At 38.8% G+C, this 21,399-nt stretch overlaps 1 protein-coding gene across 1 annotated transcript in view; it reads left to right on the plus strand.

The window, feature by feature from the left end:
* The window catches only part of PDE5A (phosphodiesterase 5A), a 105,462-nt gene that overhangs the window by 22,334 nt on the left and 61,729 nt on the right, over positions 1 to 21,399 (plus strand). Inside the window, exon 3 of the mRNA XM_064711637.1 lies at positions 9,618 to 9,719. The gene's annotated coding sequence lies outside the window, so the exon portion shown is untranslated. The remainder of the gene's footprint in view (positions 1 to 9,617; positions 9,720 to 21,399) is intronic.

Below are 21,399 nucleotides of genomic sequence, written 5' to 3' on the forward strand. Positions count from 1 at the left end.
ACAGTCAGCCAATTAGCATTAACTCACAGAAATTAATTTTATGTTTCTTAGTTATGATCTCAGCTTTCTCCTGGCTGTGGGAACTGAGCTTTCTTACAGAAAGGATTTCCAAATGTTTCCATAGTTCACAAATCCTGCAGCAGCAGCTCCATGTCTGCTCAATTACTCTACAGTTTAACTAAAACAGCATTTCAAGAGAAGGCGAGAGTTTGCTTTTGCAGATTTCCTCTGCACATCTGCCCAGACTAAATCCAGACTTTTTTTGCTTTTAGCACACAGGCTTGGAAATAAAAAGCTTGATAGTCAAAAGGTCACAAATATGAGTTCTTTTCTAGAACCAGACCTGTGTGGATAGGCATCACATGTACATAACTCTTCCAAATTTGAAAGAGCTCCCAAATGTGTAAAATTAGGAACCTTTTTTGTCTGGTGGCCTTGAATGAACTGGGCTTGCCCATAAACAGGGACAAAAGTTAACCATATTGGGAGGTTTTATAATTTTTGTGTAAGAAAACTTATCTTTCAACTACATTTACCCACCTCAAACAATGAGATCACCACAAATGTATCTGCCTGCTTTGGGAGTAAATCAGACACTATTTATATCCCGAGCTTTGAATTTTTACAGCCTAGTAACACAGGACAAGACAAAGGAGATAAAAGAAGGAGAAAATAGTTCATAGCTTTCTGATAGTTGGTGCCTTTTCCCCATCCTGGAAAGTTTCACAAACAACTGTTGCTTTTTGCTTCATTGGTATGAGAACTCATTCTGAAATCAGAGATTTGAAATTTGGCTTGAAGACACTTCCCAAATCCGGTACTTAAGCTTTAATGATGCAAGAGTAATGAAAGGGCAGGATAGGCATAGATTATGGTAAATAAACAGTATGATGTGCCAGGAAAAATGGGGAAGGGAAGTAATGAAAGACAAGTGTTCTACCATGATTTAGTGAGTTCCATCTCAGACTGGCACTAGCACAGTGAAGTTCTCCCTTTACAAATACAAGCAAAGCTGCAAGAAGCAAAGCTGTGAGCTTTTCTTTTGTACTGAAAATGTTTTGAGAAGTTACTTTTCAGGAATTTATCATAACAAAGAAAAACTACATTTCCCTGCTTGCACTTTCTCATTGTGCTTTAATAAATTAAGGTAAATGATTCCAATTAGATATTTTTCTTAGGAATTTTTTTTCTATTTAGGGGGAAAGAGATGACTGTTCTGAGAAGGATTTAGTGCAGGCATTCAAGCTGTGCTGCAGGAAAGGGTTAGGAGCAAGTGAAACAGATCTCGAATGTCAACTCATTCTCTTTATGTTACATTGCAGTCAGGCTTGGGTAAACCTGAGCAAACTGAAGTGTGTGCATACACACATCCTTCTGCTTATGGAATGTAAAACTCCAGGAGAGCTGAAATATTGTGACAGAGAACAAATAAGGAATTGTATAAACAGATTTCATTGCACTTGGTAGTCCTCAGCTAAAGCTTTCGTGTATCCACATAGTGCCAGCCCCAATAAAGACAGCATTTAACAAAACTGAATGCCAAGTCCAAACCTAGGATCCAGTTACATTTTAATGTATAAATAAACTCTGGATGCCAATATTTCATTGCTAATCTGGGCATAAAACACTCAAGATATGACCCTCTTGCCCAGTTTTCTGCAGATCAAAGAATGCCCTAAACTTTGTCATTATTATTTTAAAATTCTCTTAATTAAACTCAGAACAAGCTGGAGCTAAAAGACCATAATTTAAGTGCTTTAGATCACGGAGATGCAGCTCTGAGGAAAAGTGTGTTTTTATGTTGCTAGGGGAACCCTTAATGTGCTATGGCACCAGGAACTTTTGGAAAAACAAGAAATGAAGCAGAAGTAAGTATTCAGTAATGAAAAACACAAGAAGATTAAATCAAGGTCTAGAACTCCAAAAGAGGGAGAGCCTCAGCATTTTAAAGAGTCCTTTTTAAAGAGTGGCATAATGTCTGTTTAAAATACTTATTTAGAAAAGTTATATTTAGTTATTTCAGGGGAAAAGGTTAGACCTGAATTATTGCCAGGGATTGCTTAAATTAAAGGATTAATGGTGCTCTGAAGAGTCTCAGATGTCTGATGTCCAATCCATGGAAAGGTGTGGACTGGGCTGTTCCACATTTTCTCAGAAATCCAGGAATCCAGAAAAAGTTTTCTGAGAAAACATTTTTCACAGAAATTCAGAAATCTGAAGTTTTTAAACTTCTGAATTTGTTATAAATCAGATCTCAAGAAATCTGTCCATCTTACATGCATGGTTGTGCCATTTTGTACAGTAATCTTCTCCCAGGGCAATACAAAAATCCTTTTCAACTTAAGCCTGAACAAAGACTTTTTCCATTTCTGATGGATTGAAACCACTGCTCTAGACCAGAACCAATAGTTATAGGGTCAGGGGTTCAGCTGAGCCCATTTATACCCACAGAGTACATAATCCATAAAAGATGGAGAAATTAATGTCAAGGAAACGAGTTTTTGTATAGCTTGAATAGGACTGTGTGAATAACTGAATTTTTGGCCAAGGGATCACACTGTGTCACTTAGTGTCACTGAAGTCTTAAGTGAATATACCTAAACCTAATCTCAAGCATAGTTTGGTATTCAAAATTACACTATCTAAATTTTGAAACAAAACATTTTGACCAGTCTCAGAGAAATCTACTTGCTTGGGTCAAAATTATTTGAATAAACAGCCTGAGGTTACCTCATCTTTTCATTGCCCTGACATTATTTTGCTGCATATATTTGAAAATATTACCAAAGGGATTGGCAGGAAAGCCATCCTGATTCAGAAGTATTTTATATCCAAGTGATTGACATAATATATGTTTAATCATACAGGAACTGAGCACTGCCTGATAGAAATCTTCCTGTCTCCCGCAGCATCCACAGAGCAATGCTAATTTACACCAGATGCACATCTGGCCTGGCCTGTGTAAAGAAGCTGTTGAGGTGGAAATTTAATATTTAAACTAGTACAAACCTACAGAGTTCTGCAATAAAATTAAATTTGGGTAAAGGATTAGTTGCTCCTTTCATTATCTACTAACGGAGGCTTATTTTTACAGCAGACAGAAATTGCAAATAATTGGAATAGATATTTTTGCTGCTAATGCAGTGTCAATGTCATTACACCCTGCAAGTATTTAGCTCTGAAGTGGGTGAGTGGCATAGCTAAACATGGTGACAGAGTGACCCAGCACCCCAGGCTTCCTCCCTTCTTTCCTACAAAAGCTGCAACACAGCCACATACATGAACTCTTTATAGAGAGATGAACTTCAATATAGCATAATGCCCTGAGGAAGTCATAAACCCTGAAAATCAGGGAAGGTGAGAATAGAAATATTTACCACATCAGGCTTTTTATGAATCAAGGGTTGCTGAAGATACTTTTGGGACCAAGGCTTGAGCTTAGCAAGTTTTTAACAAAAAACAGCTTTTGCATCTGTCCCTTTTCCTCTCCAACTCCTCCAGTTCTGCTGATTTTTCCTCCTCCTTCTGCTTCCTTCCTTCTTTTTTATCTGGATATAAGAGGGAAAGGATAAGATGGGGCTCACATTATGACTTTTCTTCTGTATTTGTTTCTGTTTTCAAAAAGTGGGACTAGTCCTGAGGGCAGGTGACTGGTGCCCCCTCAGTGACTGAAGAGGATGTGGAAGGGCAGCATGGTTGGCTCTCTATTGTCCTGCCTTTCCTAAGCAAATTTTATCCTCCCCACCCTTAATGGGGTTTGTCTGGCCTTGCTGTTGATGGGGCTGAGTAATCACAAGTTTTAACGTAAGACCTGAAAAAGATAAACAGAGTAATAGAAATATTAAGCAGCCATGTGGTTTTCCTTAGCTTCCACCTGACATTCCAGAGATGTAATTAAATTTCTCCAGTTTTGGCCACTGCTGGGAAGCGTGATGGAACAGAGAGGGATCACTGGAGTTTGTGCAGTCCTTGCCTGACCTGAGGCACAGCAGTGTGAGAATGTGCTGGAAAGTCCTGTAGAGAGCCAGAGGATCCAAAGAACAGTCTAGTGCATCTGCACTGAACACCTGCAGTATTCTCCTCACATTATTTTCCTTGGATTAGTCTGACCTTTTTTCCAATGTGATGCCTGTTGGATAATGGGGGCATTTAGATAACAGCTCTAATCAGCCTTACAGCTCCTTCTTTTCTCTGTAATGGTCTCTGAATGACACTGCTTCCACATCCACCTTCAGCGTACTCTGAAAAATATACATTGTGGAAGGATGGTGGTGGGAGAAACAAAAGGCATTCACCACCAGCAGGAAAGGAATAATTCTGTAGATATTTATTTGTTAATCTATCTCAGTCTCTGTATGCTGTGTTATTGCCTGCCTAATGAGTGAACCCATGCAGAATCAGTAACAGACTTCCCAAAGCTTAGGGATGAGGTAATGGTGCACTGGAAGTGTGACCAGCACGACTCTGAGTGCTGCAGGACACTGCACATACTACACAACAAATTATTTATGCACTTTCAGCAACAACAGCAGCAGAAATTTTAACAGGGATGGTGAAATGCTGGAATATGAGTGGTTTGATGTCCTTTCTTAAGAATGGATTTGAGTAAAAGACATCAAAGCACAGACAAGGACTTCATTCTGTATTAATACCCCTTTGTAACCAGGTTGGAAATATCAGCTGTTGCTATTCTTTTTGGTTTAATAACTTTTCCTTACATTGTAGGCCAGCAACTAACTAATTAGCCCTAGATTTGATAAGGGATCTTCTAGCACATATCCCTATCAGTTTGTCCCTTATGACCAACTATCAGGGAACATTCAGCACAACCTGACTTCACAATTACAGAAACCTATTTGGGATATTAAAAAGCCATCTATGCCCTTAATTCATTGAGATGTATTGTTTTCTTGGAGGTTTGAAAAAATCATTGAAATATTAATGGAAAAACGTCTTTCCTTTTGAAGGTTTTGAGCAGTTATTATTCTGTTAGGAATATCTATGGAGCATGATCAGCATTCAAAGTTCCTTTTTAAACAAATCCAAAATATTTCACCATAATACTAAAAACTCTCTAAATCAAACCTGATAATCCTCAATCAAAAAATTATGGAATGATCCTGATTATGGAAGATTTCTGCCAAACAAATAGAATAGAATACAAAACATCTACAAAAGTTATAAAGCAGAATTGACCTTGTGGACCATTTGGTTAATTTTTCATGGTATTTTCCCATGTTTTTATGCTTCATTAGTCCCCACAACTATGGCTTTAAATCTGCGCCCAAGGCTGTAAGAGTGAGTATGAAATAATGAATCTAGGTCATGTCAGTGGACAGGACCAGACAGGAAATCTATGTGAAATGCACCCAATTTAGTAGAGTTTTCAGCACCTTCTATTATTGAAAGCCATGAAAACAGCAGTTTTACAATTAAGTTACATTCTGGCAGATTAAATATGCAAACTGGATGCTCAGTACTCTCAGTCTCAGCAGATGGCTAAAGCATTGCCAGACAGGCCATATAATATTCTTTTTTATTTGGTATTTCCAGATCCTCTGAAAGAGATGTCCTTGCTATTTAGTAGAAATATGCCCTGTGGAAGATTTTCCCCTAAATGGTTAAGAAAGAAAACTGTCTCCTCTGAAAAAACAAGCATTTGCTAGAGGTACTGAGAAAATGGCCCTCCAGTTATCTGAACATAATTCCAAGACCCAGTTCCAAAGTTTGGGTAGTGGACCTTGTACACTATCTAATAGCTTGGTTCATTCACCTATTTCAAAGCATATATTCCTTAGAGAAGACAATATTTTGTCCTACTTTATTATAATATAGCCATAAAGCACAGGGGATTACTTTAAAGAAAAAAGGCACAAACACAAACGAGGCATAAGGCCTAAGCAGTATTTTGCTCTGTATTCTATGTTTACATGGCAGCTATACTATAAACACCAAGTATGCAATTCCACAATCCTCAAAAGAAAAGGCAAGTGACCTGGTTTTAATTTTAGATTTTCTACATTTATATCTGGGAACTGTACACTTCCAGGAATTATGGGTTAAGTTGGAGGAGAAACAGGAGCAACTTGCTTTGCCAGTTTAAAATAGAGTCCACTGATTTCAGGAATAGTTTCTTTTTCACATGCTGAGACTTCTCCTGAGGGAATAGCTCACTGATACAGTAAGGACAATAGGAGCAAGATGTCTTCCTACAGTGTAAAGTCAGAACAGTAATGACTAGACATAAAAATTTGTAATTTAATGCTTTGAAAGAACAAACATTCTGAAAGCATGTTTCTGAAATACATCTGCAAAATAATGTCCTTTTCTTTTATTCATTGTTCCATGAGACTCATGGCACTGTGTTTTATGGTTGCTCAACTCCAGGCACAAACATTTTCCTGCTGAAAAACAGGCAATTTTTTTGGCAAAATGCATAAGCCAAAGCCAGTGTGGAAAGGATCTCCAGCATGGATCCACTAAAACAGTGCACTGCATCTCTGCAAGTGACAGCAGAAGTGAAACATTATAAACATCCTTCTTCCTGATCCAACGTTGCTCCAAATGAATTGAGATTGTACTTGAGATATATGATATTTATGGTAAAAGCTTGGAATCGTTATTGTATATTTTTCAAAACCCATGAATAACTTATCAGCTGCTAAATTGATGGCTTCTGTGCCTAAATGACATTCTATACCTCTTTTGGTACAATTAATACCAGTGGTCAAGGTAGTTCCAGAGGAATGGAAAAGCTGTGGAACAGCAGCTCTGGCAGAAACAGACACAGCAATAAGGTCACAATGTATGCAGGAAGCAGCCAGCACTGGGCTTGCTGCACAGTAAAAAGCAGAAAGAGTTTCCATAGGAAATGGAAAAACTCCCAAAGAAATATCTGTTAGCAGAGAGCAAAGAAGGTCAGCCAGGGCCTCTAAGACCCCTATTTATAAGAGCCTACCCCTGAGTCCTCATTTGTGAAGGTGGCTGTTTTTAATAGGAATGACAGACAAAGGTCTAGTCATATCACACAAAAAGATTTGTGTACACAAAAGCATCTTCTGCGCTTCCTTTTCTTTTTCCCAGAAAGTTTGGAGATTTGAGCTATGTAAGATGGATGAATGAGGACGTGGTCTTGTCTTTGGAGTTTACACTGCTCAGATTAAACTGAGGATATTTTCCAAAAGCATGTGTTATGTATTTAAGAAGAGAAGTTCACCGTGGGGTGATAGAGATCAACATTTTTTTTTCCTGGAAGAAGCTTTGTTTAGTTTCCATTAAGTAATGAGCTGCTAAAGGATTTGCTGCTACAAGAATCTGAAAAAAAGGCACCTTAAACACACTACAGCAAGTTATTGTCCTGTGGGACAATTCCATGGTACAAATTGGTGCCAGTAGGCATTCCATCACTGAAATATCAACTAGAAATAGCTAAACACTGAAAATTTGTTCCAGAAACATTCTTGAGAAAATTGTTTTCCTGAAATACATAATCATGCTTATTTTCTTACATTCCAGTGTTTTTACTGGTTTGGTAGTCTTGACAGGAGGCATGAATCACAAACTCACAAGCAGACAGTGTTTTGCATTCTTTTTTGTGGAAAATTTGGGCCCTAATGGTTTTTCCAAGATAGACCAAGGGAAGATGCAACATGAAGATTATCTATTTGAGTTTCACTTACACAAAAATGAGAAAATTGGATACTTCTGTGGTTAGAGTTGTAACGAAAGTTGTATCAAAAATATGTTCTTTATTCTTTACTTAGCAATGTAGTAATTTATTTTATTGAAACAATTATTCTGACTGGAATACTCTATGAAGCATTCATGACTGAGAAGAGAGGGGTGGTGGAGTCAGCTGAATTTCATTCTGAGGAATTGTTGGTCAATATACCACCCAGCCTTTATATTACAGAAAGCTTCTCTTTGTTGCAAAAAGATAACCAATGTCAGCCCATATGAAAGTTTTCTGTGCTCAATATTCACAATTCAGTATCTGAGTTGTTTGCTCAACTTAGTTCCTTGATATTGTTTCCTCTTCCTGACCGGATAGCCTTCCGGACTAAATTAATTTCAAACATACTCCACCTCATCATGAAACTAATCTCAGTTTTAAGTCCTACAGTCACTTTTTAAGTCCTACAGTCACTTTCTGCAAACATATTGTCATGACATGCAAATAAAAATGAGTGCAAGCATTTGCTGGGAAAAGGATAAATACTTTCCTGTAATGCTGTTGCATTGCTCCCATCATCCCATCTCCTGTAAAATATACCAGCAGTAAAAAAGTGATAAACAATTGGCCAACATTTATCCACTTATTTAGAAACAGTTTCTTGGTGAAGATTTGTGATTAAGACTGTGCATGTGTCCTCAGCTGTAAGGCAGGGTATGTATTTTATCCAGCCACACAAGAAGATCTCATCTTTAGTTCCTATTTGTGGAAGTAAATTGGGCATGATGCCAAGCCATAGCTCCCTGCACACACACTGCTCTCTGAAACCAGCTCTGTGAGGAGCTCACAGCACTGGGCTGGGGCTTACAGGAATCTTGTAGGGCCATAACAGCAAGCACAAGAACCAGCCCCAAACACCAAAACTCCACATGGGCATACCTACAATTCTGTTTGCTCCAGACTTGCTGAAATCCTCAGATTTAAGCTCAAAATGCAGTGAGCTACAGGCTGACAAAATAAATCTGGCTGGCTTTGGGTTTGTGTTTCACTGGAATAGCTTGGCCCTTAAGACACTCCTAGGAAGACATCAGGTTTCAGGGCTCCATGCTGACAGCCTAGCCTTTCACACTGGGACAGTTTTCAAGCAGTTTGAACAAATAACTTTGCAAAGAGAATCTAGATTAAAAGAGCTCTTCCTTGCAAGGGTGTCACAAGAAGCATGGTAACAGACCCAGCTCCCTGGTGCTGGAAGTGCAGAGCTCACCAGCTCAGCTTGTGACACCTGTGTAACGGGAACAGCGCTGCTAATTTACCCATTTGCACAAGGATTTTCCTGGGTGAGCACCAATAGATCAAGTTCCACACAGATTTAGTCCAGGTCACTCAGTATCACTCCTAAATCTCTCTGCAGGACAGAAACACAAGTATTCCTTGTAAAAGGGCCATGAGCATTTGTACAAAGTCTGGGACTCCTTCACCTCTTGGCTGTTCTAAGGGCTTGCCAAGTTGTAGGATTAAATCTGATATTCATATAGGAGACAACCTGGAGCTGAGATCTCTGTTTCTGCTTCGAACTGGGGTATACAACTCTGTCCTCCAGAAACAAAGTTTCAACATCTGTCAAAAAAGGTCCAAAAGCACTATTTTTCCCTAAAGGGAGAATTACAAAGTGAATTAGTTAACACTTAGAAAGTGTTTAGGGTTTCAGGAAAATAAGTACCATGGAAATGCAGGGTGCTGTGATCCCCTTCTAATGGAATATTTTATCATCCAAAAGTGGCAATTTCCTTACAAGTCAAACTTTGTTCCAGTGTTATTCCACGATATCCTTAAAAACAGACACCACAGGTTTTTCCTTGCATCTCTTACTTCAGCCAGACAATCTTCCACTCCTTCTGCTTTGAAAAGAATTGAGTACAGCAATGGTTCTGCTTCCACCCTACAGAACACTTGGAGTTTTGCACTTCACACTTGGGCTCCTGCTGTATAGGAAGTTCTACTGGACAGCAATGAAAGGAAACAGCCCTTCCGAGTTGTGAACTCCTAGGTGAGTTGCCTTTGTTTTCCAGAGTCAAAGCATGGTATAAATGTTCTAAATTAAGAATCAAAGCATTCCATATCTCTGAGTACATGCATAAATTAAAAGTAGGAGTTTATAAAATACTTCAAGACCTTAAACAATAGGTGGACACCACAGCCCATTCCACAGTTTTGGACTGGTCCATTACCATTTTATGTACAGTTGGGCATATATCTGATAAACACCCCTACATAACTGCACTTTTTTTTAAAAAAATAAGCACTTTACATGTTAAAACAAAGATGTAAGTAGCAGGGGGAAAATCAAAACACCAAATGCAAACACTTGTAAATTTTCAGAACTTTGAGATCTTAAAAGAATTTGCATTCTGGATCCAAGCATTCTCATACTGACCTTGAATTTACTGGATGGCTGGAGACTTCAGAGTGGATGAAATCCAGTCAGCAAATGTTCCAAGTTTCTAAAACTCAAATACTTACCTGAATTTGAAGTATATCATGCATTTGTCTTCTTACAGTAGAGACAATTTAAGTTGCATTTGGTACTCAACCATTAAATTATGCAGACTTTTAAAGTGCACAAACTTATAATAAGTACCTCCAGAGCATTCAGAACAAAAGCATTCTATATGTTTAAGAAGAAACTAAACAATATATTATTTTAAATGTGTGCTTTCAAAGGTTCCCCTGTTTACTGCATATTAAGAAATTTTTTTTTCAAATTTGTATTATTGAGAAATAAAGCAGAAATAAAAACTATGAATCTTAGATATTTAGCATTCACTAGTTATGTCTGTAATACTGTCTCATATCACAGCAAATTAGGGAAAAAGGATGCCCAGTGGGAGTGCAGAGCTGGACAGTTATGTTCCTTATCAAATGGGAGCATGTATCAAATGGATGTTCCACTGGGGTCTGTCCCAGGGCTGGTCAGTGCTTTCACTCCTTACCCAAAGGTCACATCACACAACAGGCTTGTTTGACTTAGAGACAAATGAAGTCTGGTACATTCCCAGTCCTTTGGAGGTCACATAGTTGTGACAAACGGGATACAAATGGAAAACTTTGTACATTTTTTGACTTCTACAAGAGTAAGCCACAACCTCAGGAATAATAACCTGCACAGAGAGAAAATATGGACTAGCTGAGGAGGGAGAAATTCAGATAGAAAAGAGCATAGAAATGACAGCTGAGCAGACAGGATGGGAGTTAACAATGTCATGCTGCTGCCAACACAGAGTGTCATTCTGGAATGTGGAATGTTTGCAGAGGAACCCTTTTGCTAGAGGAACACTTTTGCTAGAGCAGCACTGATAAAGCTTTAGCTGGATTGCTGTGGCTGTGTCAGGGACCACACTTCAGGGAGTCCATGCACTGGTCAGACACAGTCCCAAACATAGCAATAAAAATGATGAAGTGATCTATAAATTATGATTTAGGGTAAAATATTGGAATAGTGGGATATTTAGCCAAACAGACTGAGGAAAGCCTTGATAACAGTCTCTCAGATATGTAGAAGGCTATTTTATGTGTCTGCAGAAGTAACAAGACAAAATTCAAGAAATACTCAGCTTACATCAACAGAAACATTTTGTAATGAAAGGGCCATGAACAGCAGGAAAATTTGACTGAGGTTTTGTGCATCTATACTGAAGATTTCAAGGCAGGCTGACAAATGTCTGCCAGGAAACACCCAAAAGTTTCTGCTTTTGTCTTGTGTCAGGTGATTTCTTATTCTTTCCCGCCCTACAACCCTGTGGTTCTGTTTTCTCCTTATCCTGTTTAATTCAAAGCACTAAAAGCTCTGGCACACACCACACTGTGAAATACATTTGATTTCAATGAGCCCAGAATACGTTTCTTATCCACCTTCAACTTCTACTTTCTGCTGAAGGCAAAAGACAAGTTATTATTGTTCTCATTCACCAATTGTTTTAGTGAAATTTCAGTTTCTCTAGAAACTGAAAGGCTCAAGCCTGTGGGATGTCCTGTGGGATTGTTGTCCTAACTCAGATAGAAAATGAAGGTTAAGAAGAAGCAAACACATACTTGCTGTTTCAGGGAGTGTGTCAGTGTCTGGCAGCTTGCTCAGAAGGCTCATTATCTTCTATGGAGAGACTGAGCTATACGTGTTTCATTCAGGCAGAAAGACAACAGAAAATTAAATCTTGAACGCTGCCATAAACATCTCCAAAACACTGTTTGTTGTTTAATTTACAATTTCAGATGACTGGTACAGCTCAGACTGAAAGGACAGAAATGATGCAAATAACCACAAGAACTAAGAAATGCCAACAGCGGAATCAATCTTTCTGTGGAGATTTTCTGAAAGCTTCATAGAAAAGTTGGACTGTAGAGAAATATGTACTTTTTTTTTTTAACCAGGCAGAGTTTTATATCAAATGTTGATCCACAGCTCATTTGGAGCTATTATAGGGATTAGGTGAAAGGCATAAGCTGTAATTACAAGACAAACCATGCCAAGCCAACATGGGCATTGTTCAGAAAGTCATGCCAAATGACATCCCAAGCACACAATGTGGAGAGATTTGCCAGCAATTTTAATTTGTGAGAAATTGTCTCAGTATTTTGTTTCACTTTGAGAGTAACATGTTTTTAAAAAATGTCAGCCAGTTACACAGGGGCTGGCTGCAGTCCAGTGGTGAAACTGTGATGAAGAGGGCCATTAGTGAAAAATGCCAAGCTCTGAGTTTCATGTCATTAATATTTATGACACAGTGTGAAGAATCTTATTTAAATGCCACTCTGTGTGTGGATTGGGGTGAAGGAAAAGAGGGATGCTAGGGAAGGAGAGTTACAGTATTTATGCTAAAGTGTGCAGGCATCTTGACAAGGAACAATGCCCTTGACAGACACTGGGTAGCAATAATTAGTCTAATGTTTGGATAGTTACACTTTAACTGACCTCTGATTTTAATGGCATAAAATTCTAAAAATGACTGTTCTGTCAAGCTGCCAAGTAAAATGTATTTAGATGGGTATTTGGAAACCAAATATCATTTTTAACCATCACCTATTATTTTGGGCAGATTGCCTGAAGTGGACTGAACTTCAAATATTTATTTCATTCCAGCCTGCTCGTCCTGAAATTGTGTTGTGATTTCAGGCAGACAATATGTTTTGTTCAGTACAGCACTGTAACTCCTACCAGTGCCTGCTGAAGTCCTGGTTCCAGAGAAGACAAGTTCCAAAGTGACAAATTCCTCCCTTTGCAGAGAGTGGGATAGAAACTGTGCTGCCAGGGAGCGCTGCCCTAGACCCTTCCTGGGTTACAGGAGGTGGTGAGGCACTTTCACACCCAGAACTTCCATAAGCAATGGGGTTTGTGCACTTACTAGATTCAGATTCAGAATGTGGGTTTCTCCACAGTGAAACTCTGTCCTGCTTGTGTGACTGTCCTGGAGTCAATGCTCTGTGCTCTGTCACATGGCTGCAGTGAGCCCCTCTCATCTTTTCATAAAGCTCACATAAGATTTGCATGAACTATGTAGCAAGTCCTCGTCTCCCCGTTTTTAATGCAAATTGTCTCCTCCTCTTGACATAAATAGTCTGTTTTATATCCTAACTTAATTCCTACAAACTGCTGTGTTTTTTCAACTTATGTTGTTATGTCAAGAAATAAATGAAGTGCACTGTACACATCATATTTTTCACACAAGTGTCTGGCATGTGTATTGCTTACATAAAAATACAGCATTGTTTAAGAAAGAGAAAATTTAGAGGGAACTGGTATAAGAGATCCATTTTTTTTAAAGCAGCAATTCCTTGGAGGTGATTTTTTTTTTCAAATTACAGTATTTCATAGACTAAAGAGAAAACCATCAAGTGAAATAAAAGTTACCATTTTATACAAAGGAACACTGCTATTTGTAGCACTAAAATATAAAATGAAATACTATTGGAATTAACTGCTGAAAATTTATTTTAATATGTGCTAACAGAAATTTGGTTGTGCACTCTGTTACCCAGGAAATGTATCAGCTTTGAAGTCACTATCTCCTGTTTCTATTCAGAGAAGGTCAAAGCTAAGGTTCAGCAGGAATCCAGGAACTTTTAAGGCAAGGATGAATTAACTCATGTGGCATGTTGTCCTAAATTATTGCTTTGTAACTATATCCATCTAGAGTATGCAGTAACATCCAGAAGTTACAGATAGGTGATTGTACTTTGTGTCTACACAATCAGCCCTGAAATAAGAAAGAGCTTGGTTTCTCATTGACTTTTAACTGGTAAATAATGACTGTGGAGAAATTCCTGCTAATGAATTTTAATAGAATTCTCATTAGTGGGATATCCCCTTTTGCACTCCTCAGGCATCTCTTTAATATATGAAAGCCAATATGACTGACTTTCATACATTTGCCAGCCTCATCTCAGGGTCCATATTGATAAATATAAAAATGCTTCTGGTCATTCTAAAAAAACCTCAGTGGAAGGACAAGGAGCCCTATTTGATAATCCTGGGAGGGCCATGCTCAAGGGGCAGTGAGGATCAGGGCTGACTGGAGGGCTCACCCGATGCTACTACACTGCAGCAGTGTAAAGCTAAAGAGGAGGCTACCCAGCATCTGGAACTGTTTAGCTTTTAGTGAGCATTTTCTACTGAGCACAGAGATTATCTTATCTCCTTTCTACCTCAGTGCAACACAGAGACGTGTGTTTCAACACGGTCATTGTCAGTGGCATTGCTACCTTCACACAATTGCATCAACCGAGTTCCTCGGCATTTGATCCATTTCCTGCAAAGAGGGAAGGTCTTTGACTTCAAGCCTGACCAGGGTGACTGCAAGCTGATCTCAAAGGTGCTGAACACTTATGATCAGGACATCTCCAAATTAAGAGCTGAGGTGAAGAGTTCAGCTAAGAAGGTCCCTGACTCCCAAGAGCTGTGCACCTCCTGGGAGGCACCGGGCCTCTGCAGCTGCCCTGGCCATTAATGTGAGCTGAGGGTGCTCAGTATTCTGCATTACCCAGCTATAAATGCATTACACTTAACTGCATAATCTCAGGGATAAGGGAACATCTGTCATCCAATAGCAGCAAACACCATCTGCTTTTGTATCACCATACTCCTACTTACTTGAACAAATGGAGCTCAAGGCACACTGGGCACTGCTTAAGAAAAGCAAAATGTATTTAGACTTGTTACTTTGCCCTTTTGCACATTTGGAATAGCTATAATGAAAGGCTTTGCTCACAAAAGCTTTCATAAAAGTAATTTGCTCTTTGTGCTTTCTCTGCTGTAGTTTCAGAATTATATCATTTTTCTCTAACAAGCTCATGGAAACTATCCAAACTAGTTATGAAATAACTCACCTCCATTACTCCCAACCTTAGCCAGTAGCCTACATCTTTTTTCAAGATAATATCATGAGTCTTTCTTGATCTCTTCATCTCCTGCCCAGAAGAATGGATGGTCCAGCCTTCTGCTTCTCTTTGATGGTACTAAAAGAAAAGAAATGCAAAGGAAGCACAGTATCAGGAAAAAAACCTTCCCTGGAAGACCTCTGGAATTTTGCCAAAAGAAATTTACAACTCAGTTGGTTTGAACACTTTGTACTGTTCATAATTTATTGTGACTTCTTCTTATTATTAATAATTTTAATGTCTGGAGGAAAATGAAATTATACTCTACTGCATTGTGGAGTCAAATTTTAAAGATGTTCAAATTATCTGACTAGATAATTGTTCCTCTTCTGGCTTTTGACTATGGCTGTTCCTTCTGTTACTTGATTAAACAGATAGCAGAGCATGTGTCCTGGTCTGAAGTAGGAAATTGTTCTTTAGGATGCTTTGGGAAATCTATCACTTCTTCCACTACTCCAATGTACTCTAAAGGCAGTTATGATAACCATTGATGCTGTGCTTTCCAAATTTAGCCCTCAAGGGACTGATGTGCTGAGTGTCCCCAGAAGAGTACTTGACTGGAAAATCAGACTTAAGGACAGGCATAGAAAAGGATGCTCAAGTAGGCCAAATGAACCAAATATAAACACAGCTCCAAGAACTAAGAGGAAATTAGTGGAGAACTGGAACGGCTCATAAATCTAGAGAAACAAAAATATGTTTGTCTGGAATCTTGGAAATCAAATTCAATTTGTATCTAGTGCTTGGCTGAACTTTTCAGACAACATTTTACAATGTTTGTCATTTGCTATACAATTTGTACATTTTATTATAATTTATAGAAACAGTGTCTGCTTGCCTAAATAGGTAGAGAGGCAAGGCCTCTAGACAGGTTTTGTACGTATTTAACCATTTACATCCATGCAAAAACCCCCTGAAAGAATAAAGCATTTCATTTAAAATGCCTTTAAGCTCACAGATCAAGCTTTAAATGAACAGCATTTCTAAAGCCCCAAAGTCTTCATCAGAGCTCCACATTCTCATCTCTGTTCTCACCACAAAAATGAAAAGTGACGTCTCAAGGTAATGTTGAATATTATTTGTGTCTCACAGCAGCACTTGAGAACCCGAATAACTGTTCCCGCTGTATTCAGGAACTGAGCAGTATCTGTAATCCGAGGCTATCTTAGAGGTTTAGGTTATTAGCTCCTAACAGACTGGGGGTAGGAGGAGAAATAAGCTCTGAGAGATGAAATGTTAGAGCTCTACTGAATTCCAATCGAGCAAATGCACAACAGAACATGTTAACTCCTAAATGATCATGGAAACAGGAGCAGCCTCTGAAGTGCGACTCATGTACTTGTGAGTCATTGTTTAAAACTATCTGCTAAGTCTGGAGACTGAAAGAAAGCTTTGCATCTCCTTGCAAGTTGAAAGTAAGTAAGAATTTGTTCAAATTCCCAATGAGCACATCTGGAATAGTCTCCTGTATTTTGCTGCCAAATTTCAGAGCCAGACACTGTGAGGTTTCTCTGGTTTTATCGGCACCACGAGCCGTGGTACAGCACGGCCATAATTGAGCTGTTCCTGACCACTCTGCCCCAGCTGCTGAAAACAGGATCCTTATTAGTGCTGACATTAGTGCAAGCTTATTTATCTCACTCTCCCTCCGCTGGATTACTACCATGCTTCTCAGAATGTCTTCTCAGCCTCAAATTAAATTGCAAATTATAATCTAAATTAAATTGTTCTTCTTTCCTGGCTATCTTTGGTTTCAAGAAGGCCGTACTTCCCAAACAAACAGTACCATACAGCCTTGAAAAAGAAAGACATGGGGAGAAGCCACTGGTCTTCTTTCGGCTGAAAATCAACTAGATAAAAAGGTTTCTGCATGATCACACTTCTAGATTACCATCCTCTAATATTTTTTGACATAAATCAAAGGTAGTTAAACCTTTAGAACCAGTACTTCAAAATAATCCAGGTTACTTTAAATGTTACTAAAAGTATTTGTTGGTTTTGGGGTTTTCTTCACTAAATGAATGCTCTTTAGCACAAATTTCATTAATACCTTTGTCATCAAATTATAGGGATCAGTAACCTCTGCTGAAGAAAAGGCAAGTCCAGATGAGAAACTTTAATGAATCTGCACTGGGGGGCATTAACCTCATTGCTGCAGTTTGCTGGAGCCTGAGCAGGGCCCAGCTCAGCAGCCTCACTAAGGATTGGCTGATAAAAACAAGCCCTGCAAAAAATGGGATGTGAAACAAGTCAGGGAAACATCCTTTACAGGGCTGCATGGAATACAGGCTATTCCCCTGGATGATTTGCCATCATTAACCATTTCATTAGTGTGGAACCCTGCAGGGCCTGTGAGTGCCCACGAGCACTCTCCACTGCTGCACAGCCACACCAGGGTATGTTCTACATGAAAGGTGTGCTGAGGCTCTGCCACGTGGGGCTTTTCATTGTTTCCACCTAAACAGAACATTTTCTCTGAAAACCTTTTTTGCTTAAGGTCCTGGAAAGAATTATAGGGTGTTTTGGTTTTTCTTTTTCATAGAAGACAAGGTCCAAAGTGACAATTTCATTCTTGCAGTGGGTAAAAGGAATTTGAACTTGCCCTAATAACTGAGTACTTTCGAGCAGTGTTCAAAAACTTTTGAGATAAAGATGTAGATACAGATGATATAGATAAGAGCTTTTCCAGACTTTTGAAAAGACCTAAGGAGGTTTTCAGAGATCACATGCTACTCACTGGTAATGAAATAACAGCCTCTCTTTTCCTGCTGTTTGCGACTGATACAGGCTAAACCCCTTTCCCTCTTTCTCTAATGTCCCTTATATTCTTTTATACTTATATAACAAAAGCAAGCAAAATTCTCTCCTGTACAAGCCATAGGTGGATAATACACTTTTAACTGTCCTTGCTGGGAATGTCAAAGCAGGCAGTGCAATCCTTCTTACTTCAGCAATAGGAATAAACCCTTGTTTGACAGTTTGCTGATTCCTAGATAATCTCTTAGAAAAGATAAATTGCAAACTTTCTCCACTTCCAGTCACTGACATATTTGCATAAATCAAATGGGAATAAATGGAAAAATAATGATTCAAAATCAGACATCAGTGTTCTAGCGTAGAAGGCAAGCAAAATATAACCTATGACAAAGTAGATCCCACATGTTTATAGTGCAACTTCTGGCTAAATTCCACTGGATGACACTGACAGGCTGGTGTTTCAAATCCATGTTCAGTACATATGTGATTCATTTGTTTCATCCATATGGGGTTCTGAATTTTTATTATGAATTAACAACATATTTTCAGTAAGAAATAAATAACTAGTTATAACAAAAATAATCCTAAGGAATTCTGACTCTTTGTCTATCAAGCCAGTAAAAGTAGCCAATTAGATAAAAATGGCAGTAAATCAGAAGGAATTAAATCCCTACTTACATCCAAGAAGGAATTGCACTGCTGGAAGCCCTGCTCATGTAACTGAGATCTCGAGCCACTAGAGAACTCAGTGTCTTTCTCTGGTTCACAGCTCCAGCTTTCCCCCCTCTTTCCATGACTGTTTTATTTCTGGTCTGTGCACAGCAGCCATTTTAACCAATTTGTAAGGTGGAAACTGGCGTTTTCCATGAAGAAGCCAATTCAAAGAGCAAGCCTTTGAACAAGAGCAGGCAGGGTGAGACTGGAGTTCTGGCCCACACTAAGCCACTCACCCTGCATTCTTCCTGATGTCCTGGTGTTATGAATTTGAGAGTTATGGAAAATAAGGTTCTTGAAGCATCAGAACAAATATTCTTGATTCCAGAGGGTATCTACCTACTTCATTAGATCACATGGATAACACACATCTATACTGAGCACTCACTGACACCACTGTACTTCCTCTGTGGTAGCAAAGTTCTCAGGGCTGCTCTTAGGGCTCATCCACTGTATTAGTCACTCAGAGATACTCACACTGATGGACACCTCTAAGTACTCCCAAGACAGCACTGGAGACAGAGACAAGACCATTTCTGTAAACTATTGTGGGACAGAAGCAGTAAATATGTTATTTTAGAAAAAGCTGAATCTGGTGGCTCAAGAAAAACAGTAACAGCTCTTAAAGCAAAATTGCCAAAGTGAAATAACACATTACCATCATTCAGATTTGGTGCTTTCTCACAGTTTTGATGGAAATACCACTTCAGGTGCAAATCTCCCAATGAGGGCAAAATGTCATCATCAACAAGCTTCTCATTCACAGTACGTTTCCATAAATACAGATAAATCCTGGTGAAATTACTCATTCTAAACATACAGTACAGGGTGAAGAGGAGAATTTGACCCACAAATCTGCTTCTCAGATTTAATTACTTTTGCAGTCATGAAGAGAATATGATGGTGAAAGGGACAGCAAAGAAGTATCCAGGTACCTCTGCAGCTATTTCTGCTCCCAAGCCTGTGATGCTTCTACTGCATTCTGCACTTAGTGAGGTCACTGAGAGGCACAAATCTGCACATCATATCCTGTCCTCATCTCAGAAAGATGAAATTATGGGCCACTCCTTGCCATAAAACACCTGCTTTTCACAATTCCATCTCTTTTCCGTCACTGTAATTAATTTATTTCAAGGCAGCAAATAAGCACAAAACATTTTGCTTCAAATCTGCAAAAGATGTGGGATTTGCCTAAGGAAAATCAAGCCATGCAGTCCCAACACTGTTGATTAAAAGCACAACATCTACCATCCAATGCAGTTTATGACATGCCTTCTGTGGCGGGAGGGACATTATTTTGATAGCGGAGGTGATAAATTATGGAAAGAAATTAAAATTTTTCATCCAAAACTTTCAGATGTATCCTTAAATAACTCCCATCAGTTCTTCATTGATTTTCCTTTTTCTTTGGAGATTGCATTTGTGAGTTGCAGCTCATCCTTAATTAATAAAATTTTACTTAGACACAAGGTAATTGTAGCATGAAACATTCAAACTGATGAGATGAGAATAAAAAGTTAACAAAATTTAAATATTTTGGCTTCTCAAGACCAAATTATCTTTTCAATCACATTTAAAATCTGCTTTATAATCCCCGAAGTGGGAACTTCTGGCTCAATAGCCAAAAGTACAGATTTATGGGAATGGAGCATAATTCCATAAATATTGTTGCTTATATGAAAAATCTTCCAGATTAGTAAGCAAAGTCACAAGTTTATCCATCAAATTAAAATCTATAAAGTCTTGGCTAGCAGTAGCATTTTGTAGCAGGCTGATATTATCTGAGACAGCTATCTGGTGGAAAGAAATCATTTTTCTACAGGAATATTCGTGGTGTTCACAAGACCTCTGTTTTACAATCACATTCCCAAAGCACTAGAAAGTTAGGGGAAGAGACAGGTTTCCTCAGAGGGATTCCTGTCTCTGGGCACCAGTAGCTTTTTCTTCCAGACAGGATTACCCTGTGGGAGTTGCATGAACTTTCTTTGAAGGCCACAATTTTTGCTTCAGAATAGCTCAGACTGTTCTGAGCTGCAGGTATTTTGAAAATAAAACCAGGTTTCCATACAAGGTTAAAACTATTCCCTGAGACCTCTCCCACATCAGATTGCAGGAGCTGGACTCTACTGTGCTATCAATACAGTCAGTATATTTTTCAGGAGCAAAATACAAACATTGAGTTAGAACACTTAATATAAGTTTGCTAAGTACTTTTACTTCCTTTCTTGGTCATGGTTCTGAGAGTGTTTGTTTAAATGAGGAGGAAACTGAATAGATTCCCCAGACTTCCCTCCACTGCCAGCAAATACAGAGCTCACCGTCGTCCTTTGCATAACATGTGGTAAAAGGAGAAAAATTAGATTCCCCTGTTAAAATACTCGCTGTCTGTCACTACTTTGCTTTTTACTTTTCCTATAAATGGATACTTATGGCCACTTCAGTTTGTACTGACTCTTGTAGAGTCTTTGAGAAACATCTTAGGTCTAAATTCTGTGCTCTCATGAGCTGGCATTAATCCTGAGCTTTCCTATTGAAGTCGGAGGGAGAAGACCCATCTTTCCTTGATCAGCATCTGACTCCGTTTATTGACTCAATCAGTCACTTTTTATAACCGTGTTAACCAAGTTCATGCATATTGCAAACCCGAGCTCACAATAGGTCAGAGATAACACACCAACCCCTCCTTTTGTTTCCAATACCAAGATTTGGGTTCTCAAAATTATTTTTGCTTTCCCAAAACAGCCAAAGATAGAATATCCACTTGTTATGAGAAAGCTGCCTGAGAACTCTGGTATGCAAGGTTCTCAAGGCCTTCATGTTTGTCACTT

This window comes from Zonotrichia leucophrys, chromosome 4 (genome assembly GCF_028769735.1).
Source record: "Zonotrichia leucophrys gambelii isolate GWCS_2022_RI chromosome 4, RI_Zleu_2.0, whole genome shotgun sequence".
Taxonomy (NCBI): domain Eukaryota; kingdom Metazoa; phylum Chordata; class Aves; order Passeriformes; family Passerellidae; genus Zonotrichia; species Zonotrichia leucophrys.